Source organism: Solanum tuberosum, unplaced genomic scaffold (genome assembly GCF_000226075.1).
Source record: "Solanum tuberosum cultivar DM 1-3 516 R44 unplaced genomic scaffold, SolTub_3.0 scf00166, whole genome shotgun sequence".
Lineage (NCBI taxonomy): Eukaryota > Viridiplantae > Streptophyta > Magnoliopsida > Solanales > Solanaceae > Solanum > Solanum tuberosum.
This window is the reverse complement of record NW_006239094.1, coordinates 455,384-469,634: the sequence shown is the minus strand read 5'-3', so window position 1 is coordinate 469,634 and position 14,251 is coordinate 455,384.

The following is a 14,251-nucleotide window of genomic DNA, read 5'->3' as shown; positions in this document are numbered from 1 at the left end:
ATTTACGGTCAGACCTACGGACCGTGGATCGAATGACGGTCCGTGCTGGTCGACCGTCAATTGGGACTGAAGCTGGGCTTTTGGGGTATCGATCCACGGACACGAACTACGGTCCGTGACCTGATCTACGGACCGTAAGTCCGGCCGTGGGTCAACACTTAGCCAAATTTTCTGACTGAGTTCTGGGGAAGTTTTCTGTCACGAACCACGGACCTGCAGGACGGACCGTTAGTCCATCTACGGTCCGTGGATGGTGTCTGTGAGTGCCATCTGTAACATCAGAAATCTGAATTCCATATTTTCGGATACGGGGTGTTACAGGAAGGAAGATTTTGAACATGTACAAAAACCAAATACCAACAATTAGAGTAAGAATAAAGAGTATTAACAACAACCGCAACATCCAAACATGATAAGAGAGTAGAGAAAGGTCACACAATCTCACAGTTATTACATTTACCAGATAGTTTGTGACCAAATAAAAAATAACTGTGAAAATACTAACTAGCCTAAGTTATGTCAGCCAACAAAAAATAATACTTTCACAAGTAAAAGGCGAAGGTCAAGGAACCAGATCCACATTGCATAACTAGCATCCAATTGAGAGTTCAAAAAGAAAGAGTTTGGGAGCGACTTGGTTTTCTCAACTTCTACTTCAACTAAAGGAAAATCTTCAGTCAGATAAGGATTTAAGGGAGATTAAGGGTCTGTCTGAAAAGTCATCTGGTAATTGGAATTGGTGAAATTATTAGTGTAGTAATTACCAGCCTAGTAATTACACATCCTAGTAATTACACTGACCTATTTATTTGACACAATGTAATTACACATGTGTTGTTTGGATGCACAATTGCAATAATAAGATTATATTAAATTTTAAAAATAAAAATTAATTATTTAAAATTTATATTAGACAAATAAGAAACTTTATAAATGATATTAAATTAAATATGTAAGAGATATATATTTTTTGAAAATATATTACTAATAAACATACGTTTTTAACTAATATTATGAAAAAAACTAATTGATTTATATTTTTCAAATTAGTATATTTCAGTTGAACTAATCATATAAACTAAAAGTACAAGATTTCTATGAATATCATGAAATGCATTTTGACAAAAAAAATTAATGTTATAAATAAAATGTCACACATTATTAAAATATTTGAAAAAAATAATAATATATCAAGTCTAACTAAAAAATAAATGACTTGCAATATGAAGTCTCACGTCAATACTACTAAAACAAATGAAACTGAAAATATAACATAAGTTCTAAATTCAAAACAAAATAGTCTTACGTCAAATTTGAGCATAACATATATAAATATGATTTAAAAGAAAAGGAAAACCTAAGTCTATAACCTTAATCAACAAAGAATTCTACTTTAATTTAAAATTTAGAATACTATCAAAATTATGCCAATAAAAATAAAATAAGCATGGCATGAAAAATAAATAATACAAAAAATTGCATGGAATCACATGAAGTAAAGGGAAATGAAATATAAAAAACAAAAAAAAAAAAAAAACTTTTAGAAATTTTTAGAATAATAAAAATAAAAAAAGAACTTAAAATAATAAAATTTTAAAAAAAACTAAAACGAAGAAAAAAAATTGAAATTGAAAAAAGAAATTAAAAAGTAACCAACTTGTAATCATACCATGTTAAGGTATGTTTGGAAAGTCACCCTGGTAATTAGATTTGATGTAATTGACTGTAATTATATTGTCTGGCATGTTTAGTTGACCAGGTAATTATTTGGTCAGCAAGTAATTGAATGTAATTAACAGGGGTAATTACACTCTCCAATTCGCAGGGGGAGACTGTGAATTACTAGTAACTAGTATACGTATCCGCGCGTTATTTTAAAATATAATAATATTTTAAATTAAAAATAACTATTAAAATTTATCATGCACTTAGTAATGTATATTTTCAAAATAATGACACAATTCATTAACTTATTTATTTGATCATGTTAAATTAATATTACTAATACACAATTTAACAATTATATTATTAAAATATTGTGTCTATAGCTATAATTATCTATTAGAATAATATCATTACAAATTATCTTTTGAATTTTAAAATTGTTGAATTTTTGTTATTATTTTATCACGTTAAAAGAAATACAATCCATGTAATATAATTGGTTTAATTTACTAAATTTTACTTAATCAGGTTTTAGAGTTTGTGTTTGAGTGAGATTGTAATGGGAAGTTTTAAAACTGCCTATTTATATTCCCATTTTTATTTAAATAAAGAATTTAATTATTATTTTTAATTTTTAATTTTTAAAAAAGATCATTCAAATATTTAATTTTTATCTTTATATAAATATTAAAAATTACAATTTGTGTAATATAATTTGTTTAATTTAATAATTTTCAATTAATCATGTTTTAGAGTTAGTGTTTGAGTGGGAATGTAATGAGGAGTTTTAAAACTGCCTTATTTATATTCTTGTTTTTATTTAAATAAAGATATTTTTTTTGAATTTTAAATTTTAAAACAGATAATTCAAATATTTAATTTTTAATTTTTATCTTTATATAAATATTAAAATTTGTAAAATGATTGTATAATATTAATTTAAAGTAATTATTCAATAAAAAATAATTTTGAAAATTTTAGTTTCTATTTTAAAATGGCAATTCATTTTATTTTAATTATTAGACAATTTTCTGTAAATATTCTTAGCGTGAAGTTTCATATTTTTTAAAATTCATTTATTTTATTGTAATTTTTTTTCATAATCTGTTTTTAGAGTTTGTGTTTGAGTAGGAATTTAATGGGGAGTTTTAAAACTGTTTATTTATATCCATGTTTTTATTTAAATAAAATAATTTAAAGTTAGTTTTAAAATATATTATTCAAATATTTAATATTTGTGTTTTTTTAAATTACGAATTTGAAATAATTTTAATTAATTATAATTACTGATTTTTAAAACTGATCCCACTATTTTAAAACAATTAAGTGCAATTACATGTGTTATTTTTTTTTGCAAAATACAACTTTGTAATATTTATTTTTAAAAGAATTATTTAGTTGGTTACTCTTTTTAATTTCTTTTTGGTTAATTTAAGATACATATATAAAAGAATTTTAAATTATTTTTTGAATTTTAAAATTGTCTAATTTTTGTTAGTATTTTATTATGTTAAAAGAAAAACAATTGGGGGAAAATAATTGTTTAATTTACTAATTTTTACTTAAACCAGTCTTAATTCCTGCAGACTAAGATTCAATTTCAAGTCCTAAGGGATTCAATCCAAACACTCATAGATTCTATGCCCGCCTCTACTGTGATGTTCCAACCCTGAAGTCACTTCCTTTAGAGTTGAGTTCAAAGTTACAGCCTTTAGTAGATAAGCCGGAGTTAACTCATGATAACTCTTAGCCCTTACTTCCGATGAATGAGAAGTCTAGTTAGGCAGTGGAAACCCTGGGAAGTAAGGAAGTTCAAGTTAGAGGGCATATGAATATGGCCTTATTTGTTTGCACTTAATGGAGGTCTGAATCTTAATCATTCAGATTCAACCCATTAAGTTGTCACGATCCAGACCATCGTGATTGCCATCCACACTAACCCTTCGGTGGGAGAACCATTAACACTAATTAGCTAACCAAGAACTACACAACTTAATAAAAAACAAATGCATTTAAAGATACATAGGCAGGTTTAAATGCAGAATTAAAGTAGAGTTCCCATAAACTCTGAAAGTCTAACAAACGATTGCGGAAATAACACCTAGAACCTGAAAGTCAATGTACCAAAACTCTAACAAGGATCATAAGTCTAAGGAAATGGGTTCAACCCAATTAAACAAGAGAATAACTAAAATACTAGTCTGAGTCAGAATAAGATGGACTGAGCAAAAAGAGAACTCATGACAGCCTAGAAGAACTGGCTCACTCTTGAATTCGATTAATCACTGATCTTCTAGACGAGGTCTGTCAATAGCCGTCTGAAGATGTCCTATACTCAACAAAGAAAGAGCAAGTGCAGTATCAGTACACAACCACAATGTACTGGTAGAATCACGCGGCTATCCCACTAAGTGCAATATAAGCAAGTAATTACAACATCATAAACATGCATACATCGAACATATACAATATCAATATCATTTCAAGACCCATGTACAATACCACATTCTCATCAATAAGTATATGAATAACAAGTCATTGGTCCTCTCAGGAACCCATACCCAAACAGTTAGTGTACCGGTACGTGGTACTCGATCCAAGTTAGTGTGCCGTATGTGACACCCAATCCCATATATGCGCCGGAATGTGACACCGGATCCAAGTTAGTGTGTTGGAACGTAACACCCGATCCATTCAACAAGCCACAATCACAATAACAATGTACATTCTTATAATCATACAATCAAGTCATGATTCATGGCATAGAATTATTCAAACCTCCTCATTTACGATTAGTGTAATCAATAATGCAACATTCACATACATACATGCAATATAATGAAGCAAGTACAAACATATATCACACAACATTAAATCACAATCATCACCTACCTCGAACAAAGTTTGAATCCCCCTAAGAAACTTGATTCTTCCCTTTTCGGATTCTTTCCGCTTGCTCTAGGTCTACAAACAAACAATTCAATAAGGGGATCAATAATTAAGGTCTAATTTCCCTGGATTATGACAAACCCAAGACCCAAATTATGATCCTAAGGTGCAACTAGGGTTTTTTCCACTATTTAAAACCGTTCAAAACCCTCCCCCAATGACATACAACCAAGATTCTACGTTCTATGGATCGAAAAATGGAATTGGAACGGGTATTGGGGCCACCCAACCCTTGGATACGGAGTCGGCTTTTTTAGGGAGCGCTTTACCCCCAATGTGGGACTTTCCGGCGTGAATTCAGATTTAATGGGGCTTCAATGTGTGTACCGAACACCGGATGGGAAACCAAAAAAAAAAGTATTTAAAATTTATTGGTAAATTACCAACAAAAATTTTCTGTTACTAAAATTGCCAACCAATTACCAATGTATCTGGAAAAGTTTACTATCAGACAATTGTTGCTATAATTACCAACGGAATCGAATAATGAAGAAAAAAATTTACTAACTCCTTTTCAATTTGTATGAAAGGTACTAACGATATACTAACCAAAAATTAGTTGGTGAATTTACTAAAGGAAATTTCAGGGCCATGTTTCAAAATTTTGTAACAACATCTTTGGGTGTTTACCAATAAATTAAAATCGGTTTGTAATATTTACCGACGAGCCTTTTAGCAACGGATTAATATAAGTTGATATTTGATTGGTAACTCAATTTGCCAACCAATTTGATCAATTTACCAACGTAATTTTTTTTGTTGGTAATTGGGGTTCCTTTTGTAGTGATAGTGATTGAAATGACGTAAAATAACTCATAGAATTCTTAAAAGTTTTTTATTTAGCTACAAAAAAAAATATATGGACTTTATTATCCAACTATTTTCTCTGTTTTACCAAATATTTGTGCTATTTCTAGTACATTTTATAAATTCAAAAATAAACCAAGATTTGCAGATTCTGTTAAGAAGATGATTGAAAAATTTTAAAAATATTTTATTCCTATTTCTCAAATTTTATTTAACCATTTGTTTGTTAAACCCACATTACAAAGATGAAGGTGCATCATGAATGGTTGATAAAATATATTTCAATTTAGATATTCAAGATGATGAAACACCTAGTTGTCAAAAAGTTAAAGATACTATAAAAAATGAAGCTAGAAAATTGTATGACTTGTATAATTCTCATAGAAGAAATGTAGTACGTAATGAAGAACCTCAAAGTTCTAGGTGTAGATATAATAAAGATGATCGTGATGACATGCTAGATTGTTTTCTTGAACTTTCTCATAATGATAAAAATGATTTTTATGCATATATTAATCAAAATACGAAAACTATTAAGGATTCACAAGGTTTACCTGATCTTCTAGATTGGTGGAGCAATTGCGGCAAGGGATTTCCAAAACTTCAACCGGTTGCTCGAGATGTGTTAGCTATTCAAGTATCTTTAGTAGCTTTAGAAGGAGCTTTTAGTGCAACAAGATTTCAAATTGGAAATCATAGATATTCATTAGCAGCAGATAGCTTGGAGATATCAGTACAATTTAGAGATTAATGGCAAGAGAAGGAGTTATGGGCGACCTACCAAATTTGAAAATGCTATTGATGAAATGATGCAAGATTTTAGTGACGACGACATTGATGCATTGGAGGAACTAGCTGATCAACCAATTTCAGATCATGTTACTAGAGAAATGTTAAATAGTTTAAGAAAAAATTGGCTTGGTAGCATGAACTATTAGTATGAGTATGATAATTTGAGGTCTAATTCAAACAGAACCCTTCCTAGAAGGTGGCTGTGTAGATTAGGTCCTCTAATCCTCTACTAATATTTTGTAACTCAAATTGTAATATTTAATTAATATTAATAAAACTATTGGCTATTCGCCTTAATTTTTTTTTATTGTCTTCAATTTTAATACAAAGTTTGAAATTAAAACTTTTATAACTTTTAAAGTTTGAAATTTATACTTTTAAATTTTTAAACTTTTAAAGTTTGAAATTTATACTTTTAGATTTTAAACTTTTAAAGTTTGAAAAATTAAACTTTTATACTTTTAAAGTTTGAAATTAAAAATTTTAAACTTTTAAAGTGGGCAGAATGGTCTGGGAGACCCTCGTACTTGTCTCATTTTGTCACCTTAACCCTTCTACTCACGAACTTTGCCAAACTGAACCCTCGAACCCACTGAAATCCAACATTTTAAACCCCTTTTTTTGACCACTCAGTGATGCGTAAACTACAAACGCCACACGTAGCTTTCCACGTCATTTAAAAATGCCACGTAGGTAGAAAATGACATGTTAAAAATAGGCTAATCCTTTCTCTTTCAAACATTTCTTTCCTTTCTGCTTTTCAACTAGACCCTTCTACTCTCTCTAGTCCTGATTTACATTGTTGATCACTGCGATTTTTTTTTGATTTTGTGAAGTGTTTGAGTTCGCGTTTCACTCCATAGTTGTAAGTTTGTTGACGAATTTTCATTCTCTTTGTTTTGCAGCTGTGTTTTTGGTGTTTCATTTTGAAATTTGTTGTTTTGAGTTCGCGTTAAGGCTAAGTACTTTTGCAGAGGTCGTTGTGTGATTTTAGGGAGGATTTTGGTTTTTTACATGCCTAATAACAAGCCTAATAACAATTTGTAGAAGTATTATGCATTCAATGGCATTTGTCGTGAATATCTGTTGAACCTAGGGTTTTTTTGTATCTGAATTTTTATTTTTATTTTTATCAATTGCGTTGGATTTCTTTCTTGTTAGTGGTCCAATTGGATTATATTAGATTATTATAGAGGTTTTTGTTGTATTCCATAAAGAATTAGTTTAAAATTATGTTTTTTTTTCGACTAGGGCTTTTTGTGAATTAGGGTTTTTTTGTCATTTAGGGATTTTTGTCAATCATCTGAATGTATTCTCGTGACTTTGCAGGCATGGTAAGAATGTGGCTTCAACAATTATTACACTTCAAATGCATTATGGGGGCTATTTTTTATCAGATCCTAAACTCAGGTATGCTAATGGAATTTTTGATCTTGAAAAAATAAGAATCGATATGGATGAGCTTTGTATAATGTTTTTTTGAGAAATTAGCTAGAGAATTAGGAGTAAAAAAATTGAAACCTTTGGGTGCAAAGTTAACAAAGAGGTGGTTTTTATATGTTGAATAGTGATGCTGATGTGTCGAGATTTATTAACAACTTAAAGGGCGGGGACTTTGTTGATGTGTATGTGGTACATCAAATTAGTACTCACTTAATTGTTGAGGATCCTAATGAGGTCCAAATAGCCCAATTGCTTACTCCTAAAAAAGGTAAGCCCCCTTCCCCCCACCTACTGTTATAAATGTTAAAGCTGATGTGTCTTCCCCTCAACCATCTGATAAAAATGATACAAATATAAAAGAAGATCAACAACCTAGGGTAGACAAGGGTAAGAATAAGGAGAATGTTGCTCTTGAGGTTTCTTTAGAGGACTTAGATGAGGATTGTTGACACCCAATTTTGGCCTAACATTTTCAAAATTCGTAAGTTTTAAATTTTATTTATTTAATAGTTCAAAATAATTTTTTTATAATTTTAAATAAGTTTATCGATAATTATCCTTATTTACCAAAATTTAGGATTTTTTATCAGTTAATTTTAAATTTGCATTTTTACATGTCATTAGTTACGTTCATTATATATATTTTTTAATATTCATTTTATTTGTTATATTTGTTAATATTCATTTTGATATTTTGCACAATCTAGAAATTCATTCAAATGCGGATAAAATTTGCATACACAGTTTGATCGATCATTTTGGGACGCAATTTCAACACCACAATTTGAGCCCATTGAATAATTATTTTCCTATTTATATTTTGATTAGGTCAAAATATAGGTGAGGGGTGAATAAAAATCCAGGGTGTAATTTTCAGTCTTAAGAAATTCTCTAGTGTTCATGATTTTCCGGTGACAAGCTCACCGGAGTTCCGCCGGAATCCGGTGAGTTCACCACCCTTTGGCCGAAAAAATCTCCAATATTTCTACCATTTCTTCCTTTCACCCCTCTACAGAAATCCGCAACCATTCATTCTTATCCATAGCCAAATTCCGTAGATCTAAGAAAAACCAAACGTAAATCTTCATCTTTTTTTTTAGATTTACAAAGTTTCGATCATCCCCATCCTAAACCCTTTACATAAATGTGCCGAGCTCTTCAAGGGATATCCTTTGATATAAATTTTATGTCAAAAATTCGTCAAAATATTTTTCGGCGAAGTTCTCCGGCGAACCCACAGAACAACTAGATATGATTGAAAATTGACTAATTCCGGCGTGGCTCCATCTCCAGTGAACAACAACCAAACAACCCAACAACCTTTCTACCTTCGTCTCTTTCCCGAGTTTGCTTGAGTTTCTCCATTAATGGAGAACTCCAAGCTCTTTGCCATCCCACAGCTCGAACAACAACCAGTCGACAAAGTCGGTGAACTCCGGCTAACACAATACAACTCTGACAGCAGAAATCAACGAAACCCATATCCAAACTAGTAGCCCGAGCGTTGACGAGGTCCGGCGAAATGGATCTCCAAGCTCTGATAAAACTCCAATCATCTTCAATGTTGGTAAAAATTCTAGATCTCACCCTTTAATTTCATTCTAAGTGTAGATTATTATTTACTTCTCTCATATTTTATTGTTGCTCTTTCATATTGCCGATTCTTTAACTTGTTTGTATTTTATTAGGTTGCGTAGTTTTGTGTACTGTGTTAATGATAGAGAATTTAGAAGGAGAAAAACAAAAAATACGTAAGAAGAGAAAAGAATTTGCTGGAGAACTTGGTCATTTTATTCATAACTTCAAGCCTATATATAGGCAAATACTTAACAGATAATCCATTTAAACAGGACACATATCAGTCCTATTATCAACTTACTCCAAAAAAATAGAGCACATGACTCCTAAAGCAAGCATAACTCTTTACTCCACTAATTCCTAAAAATCAAAACAACCTGCAAACTGCTATAATTAAAAAGAATTAAAACTCCTAAAGACTAGGTCAACTGCCAACAGAAAACTATGACTAAACTTTCAACAGTTCCCCCTTAAACTGATGTTTGCTAACAGTCAGTTTACGTCTTTGATTGTACATACACCTAGCAACCTTCTAAATTTCATGAATGACTCCGTCTTCAAAGCCTTGGTGAAAATATCGGTAACTTGATCTTCGCTCCTGCAGTAAATCAGATCAATTGTTCCATTATTGCTAAGATCTCTTAAGAAATAAAACTTCACATCAATGTGCTTGCTTCTTCCATGTAGCACCGGATTCTTGGATAGCTGAATTGCTGAATTATTGTCACAAAAAATCTTAGTGGCTTTTGCTTGCTTGAATTTTAACTCCTCCAAAAGTCTCCTCAACCAAATAGCTTGACAAGCACAAGCAGTCGCAGCAACAAACTCGGCTTCTGTAGTAGACAAAGTGACAATTGGTTGCTTCTTAGCCGACCATGAAATAGCACCGGACCCGAACATAAAAGCATAGCCTGAAGTGCTTTTCCTGTCATCGCGATCACCAGCATAATCATTATCCGTATACCCAAGAAGATTGGGCTTTTCACTCTTCTTATAAGCTAGTCCAAAGTCTCTCGTTCCTTTCAAGTAACGGAGAATTCTCTTGGCTGCCAGCAAGTGCATTTCTGTGGGATTCTCCATGTACCTGTTGATTAAACTCACAAAGTACATTATGTCAGGCCTTGTAGCAGTGAGATACATCAAACTGCCTACGATTTGTTTGTAAAGTGTGCTGTCAACTTTCTTTCCAGTAGGATCTTTGTGAAGCTTCAAACCAAGTTCAACAGGAGTGTTAACTGGATTGCATTCCATCATCTGAAATCTTTCTAGAATTTCCTTTATATACTTCTTCTGAGAAATGAAGATCCCTTTCCCAGATTGCACTACCTCTATGCCAAGAAAGTAATGCATCAATCCGAGGTCGGACATTTCAAACTCATTCATCAGTGACTTCTTGAATTCCTCAAACATGGCACCACAATTTCCAGTAAAAATGAGATCATCAACATACAAGCAGATAATGAGCATTTTTCCTTCATCCCCAATCTTAACAAAAAGTGTATGCTCATAAGGACATTTCGAAAAACCAACTTTTAGAAAATAGCCCTCAATGCGACTATACCAAGCTCGAGGAGCTTGTTTTAGACCATAGAGGGCCTTTTTTAATCTATAAACCTTATGCTCATTTCCAATTTCAACATAACCAGGGGGTTGTTCAACAAATGCATGTTCCTTCAAGTGTCCGTGTAAGAACGCCGACTTGGCATCTAGCTGGAAAATAGGCCAAGAATTCTGAGCTTCCAATGCGATAACCAATCTAATTGTATCATGCCTAGAAACAGGAGAAAATACTTCTGTATAATCGATCCCATATTGTTGCTTATACCCCTTGGCCACTAAACGTGCCTTGTACCTATCAACTTTGCCATTTTCCTTCAACTTTGTTTTGAACACCCACTTCAGTCCAATGGTTTTCTGTCCCTTTGGAAGATCAGACAACTCCCAAGTATCATTTCGTTTGATGGCATCAATTTCATCATCCATTGCTTTTCTCCAATTTTCTTCCTTTACAGCACTCTCAAAACATGTAGGATCGCAATCTCAAAACAAAGCAAAGTGAGTAATTGGATCTTCAATTCCAGTTACCTTGTAATCCTTCATCCAAACAGGCCTTCTTCTAACACGCCCAAGAGTTTGAGTTGTTTCTTCATTTGCTACAGCATCTGGTGGTGGAGTTATAGGGGCTGAATCTGATAAATTTTCAAACGTACAAGGTGTTGAAAATTGCTCTTGTTTTGCGTCACTAGCCTGCCTATTCCATTCCCAAATGTTTTCCTCATCAAAAGTAACATCCCTGCTAACAACAATCTTTTTAGTCAATAGATTAAACAACTTATATGCTTTGGAAGACTCACTTACACTAAGAAAAATACATTTTTCAGCCTTATTGTCAAGTTTCTTCCTTCTTTCATCCGTCACATGGGCATATGCAATGCATCCAAAGATTCTAAAATGATCTACTGTTGGTTTTCTCCCATTCCATGCCTCCTCCGGTGTCATATTTTTAACAGAAAAAGTTGGGCTTCTGTTTAAAAGATGAACACTCCAATTTACTGACTCTGGCCAGAAAATTTTTGGAATGCTTCCTCTCAATAGCATACTTCTTACCATGTTGAGGATGGTTCTGTTCTTCCTTTCTAACACACCCTTTTGCTGTGGTGTATATGCAGTTGTAAGCTCTCTCCGAATGCCATGATCTGCACAGAATACTTCAAATTCTTTTGAGCAATATTCACCACCACGATCAGTTCGAAGAGCCTTAATGGTTTTTCCTGCTTCATTTTCCACACGTACTTTGAAGCTTTTAAATGTTGAAAAAACTTCAGATTTTTCTTCCATAGAATAAGCCCATGTTTTTCTTGAAAAATCATCTGTAAAAGTGATTAAATACCGTTTACCTCCATTAGACGTTGGGTTTATCGGACCACAAAGATCTGAATGTACCAGCTCAAGAACATCCTTTGCTCTCCATGACTTTCCTTTGGGAAATTGAGAGCGAGGTTGTTTGCCAACAACACATTCTTCACAAATTTTGGAAGGTGTTGTAATTTAAAGAAGACCACTGACCATGTTTTTCTGTTGGAGTGTCTTCAAGCCTCCAAAACTCAAGTGACCATATCGGAAGTGCCACAGCCATGATGAATCATTTACTTCAGCCATCAAACAAGATTGAATGCTATCAATCCTCAGTAGAAATAATCTGTTGGAGCTCATTTGAACTAGTGCAATAGCTCCTCTCTCAGTATCATAAATTTCACACTCTCACTTCTTGATAGTGATGACATAACCTTTTTCTTACAACTGACCAACACTAAGTAAATTACTTTTCAAGTCAGGAACATACAACACATTAGAAATTGTTTCCACAAAACCATTCTTGGTTTTAATCTTGATGTCACCTTTCCCCATCACTTTTACAGTTGAACAATCACTAAAAGCCACAGTAGAACGAAACTTTTCATCCAAAGATGAAAAAGAAAATTTGCTTCCGCACATGTGATTACTGCATCCAGTATCTACATACCAAATATCAGATTCATGTTCTGTTCTAGCATGGATAGCCATTAACAATGTTTCTACTTCCTTATTTTCGACAAAATTGGCACTTTCATCTCTTTCTTTGTCATTAGGAAGTCTAGTGTAACAATCTGATGCATAGTGACCAAATTTGTGACATCTGTAACACTCTACCTTGGATTTGTCATGGTTTCGACCTCTGCCTTGAGACTGATCAGTGTTGGTTTTGAAACTTCTAATGAAATTTCTTTCTCCACGATCTCCTCCTCCTCTTTCTCTTCCTCTTCCTCGGCCTCTACCTCTACCTCTTCCTCTATAGTTGCTGGAATAAGTATTAGTAGAAGCCTTCAATGCATGCTCCTGTGCTCCAAAACTTCTGTTCATCTTCTGTTCATGAACTAGTAAAGAACTTTGCAGTTCATCAAGAGATAGTTCATCTATATCCTTTGATTCTTCGATTGAGCAGACAATATAATTGTATTTTGATGTAAGAGGTCGTAAAATTTTCTCCACAATGGCTACATCATTTATCTTCTCACCGTGGAATCGCATCTTATTGGTTATTTCCATGGTTTTAGCACAATAGTTTGTGACAGATTCTCCTTCCTTCATATCCATTGTTTCAAAATCATTTCTCAAAGCTTGAAGTTGTGCGCACTTCACCCTGCTTGAGCCTTGATACTTCTTCTTCATGGAATCCCAAATATCCTTGGAATTTTCTTTGCAAAGAATAGTTTCCAAGATGGGACGATGAATTGCCTAAAAGAGATAATTCTTCGCTTTCAGATCTTTTAGCTTTTTCGCTTCCAACTCTGCCTTTTGAGCTTTTGTCAAAACTTCGCCTTCCATCGGAGTGCCAATGCCGTCCTAAATGATTGGCCAATACTCTTTTAACCGTAAGAAGTTTTCCATCAACATGCTCCAATGGTCATAGTGACCATCAAAGTGAGGAATTGCTGCTTGCACAAAATTATTTTCAGTAGCCATGAGATAATCTGAAAAGAAATATGTGGCTGCCTCACTTGTTGTCACTCTCAGGATAATCTGGCTCTGATACCACTGATAGAGAATTTAGAAGGAGAAAAACAAAAAATACGTAAGAAGAGAAAATAATTTGCTGGAGAACTTGGTCATTTTATTCATAACTTCAAGCCTATATATAGGCAAATACTTAATAGATAATCCATTTAAACAGGACACATATCAGTCCTATTATCAACTTACTCCAAAAAAATAGAGCACATGACTCCTAAAGCAAGCATAACTCTTTACTCCACTAATTCCTAAAAATCAAACAACCTGCAAACTGCTGCAATTAAAAAGAATTAAAACTCCTAAAGACTAGGTCAACTGCCAACAGAAAACTATGACTAAACTTTCAACAGTTAATTTATTTCTTGTTAAATTTCATTTTTTATTTGTTATAGTTTATCATATACTTCAGATTGCTTATCCGAATTGTTCTACTTTTGTCCACATTAATGGTTCTGAATTTATTAAA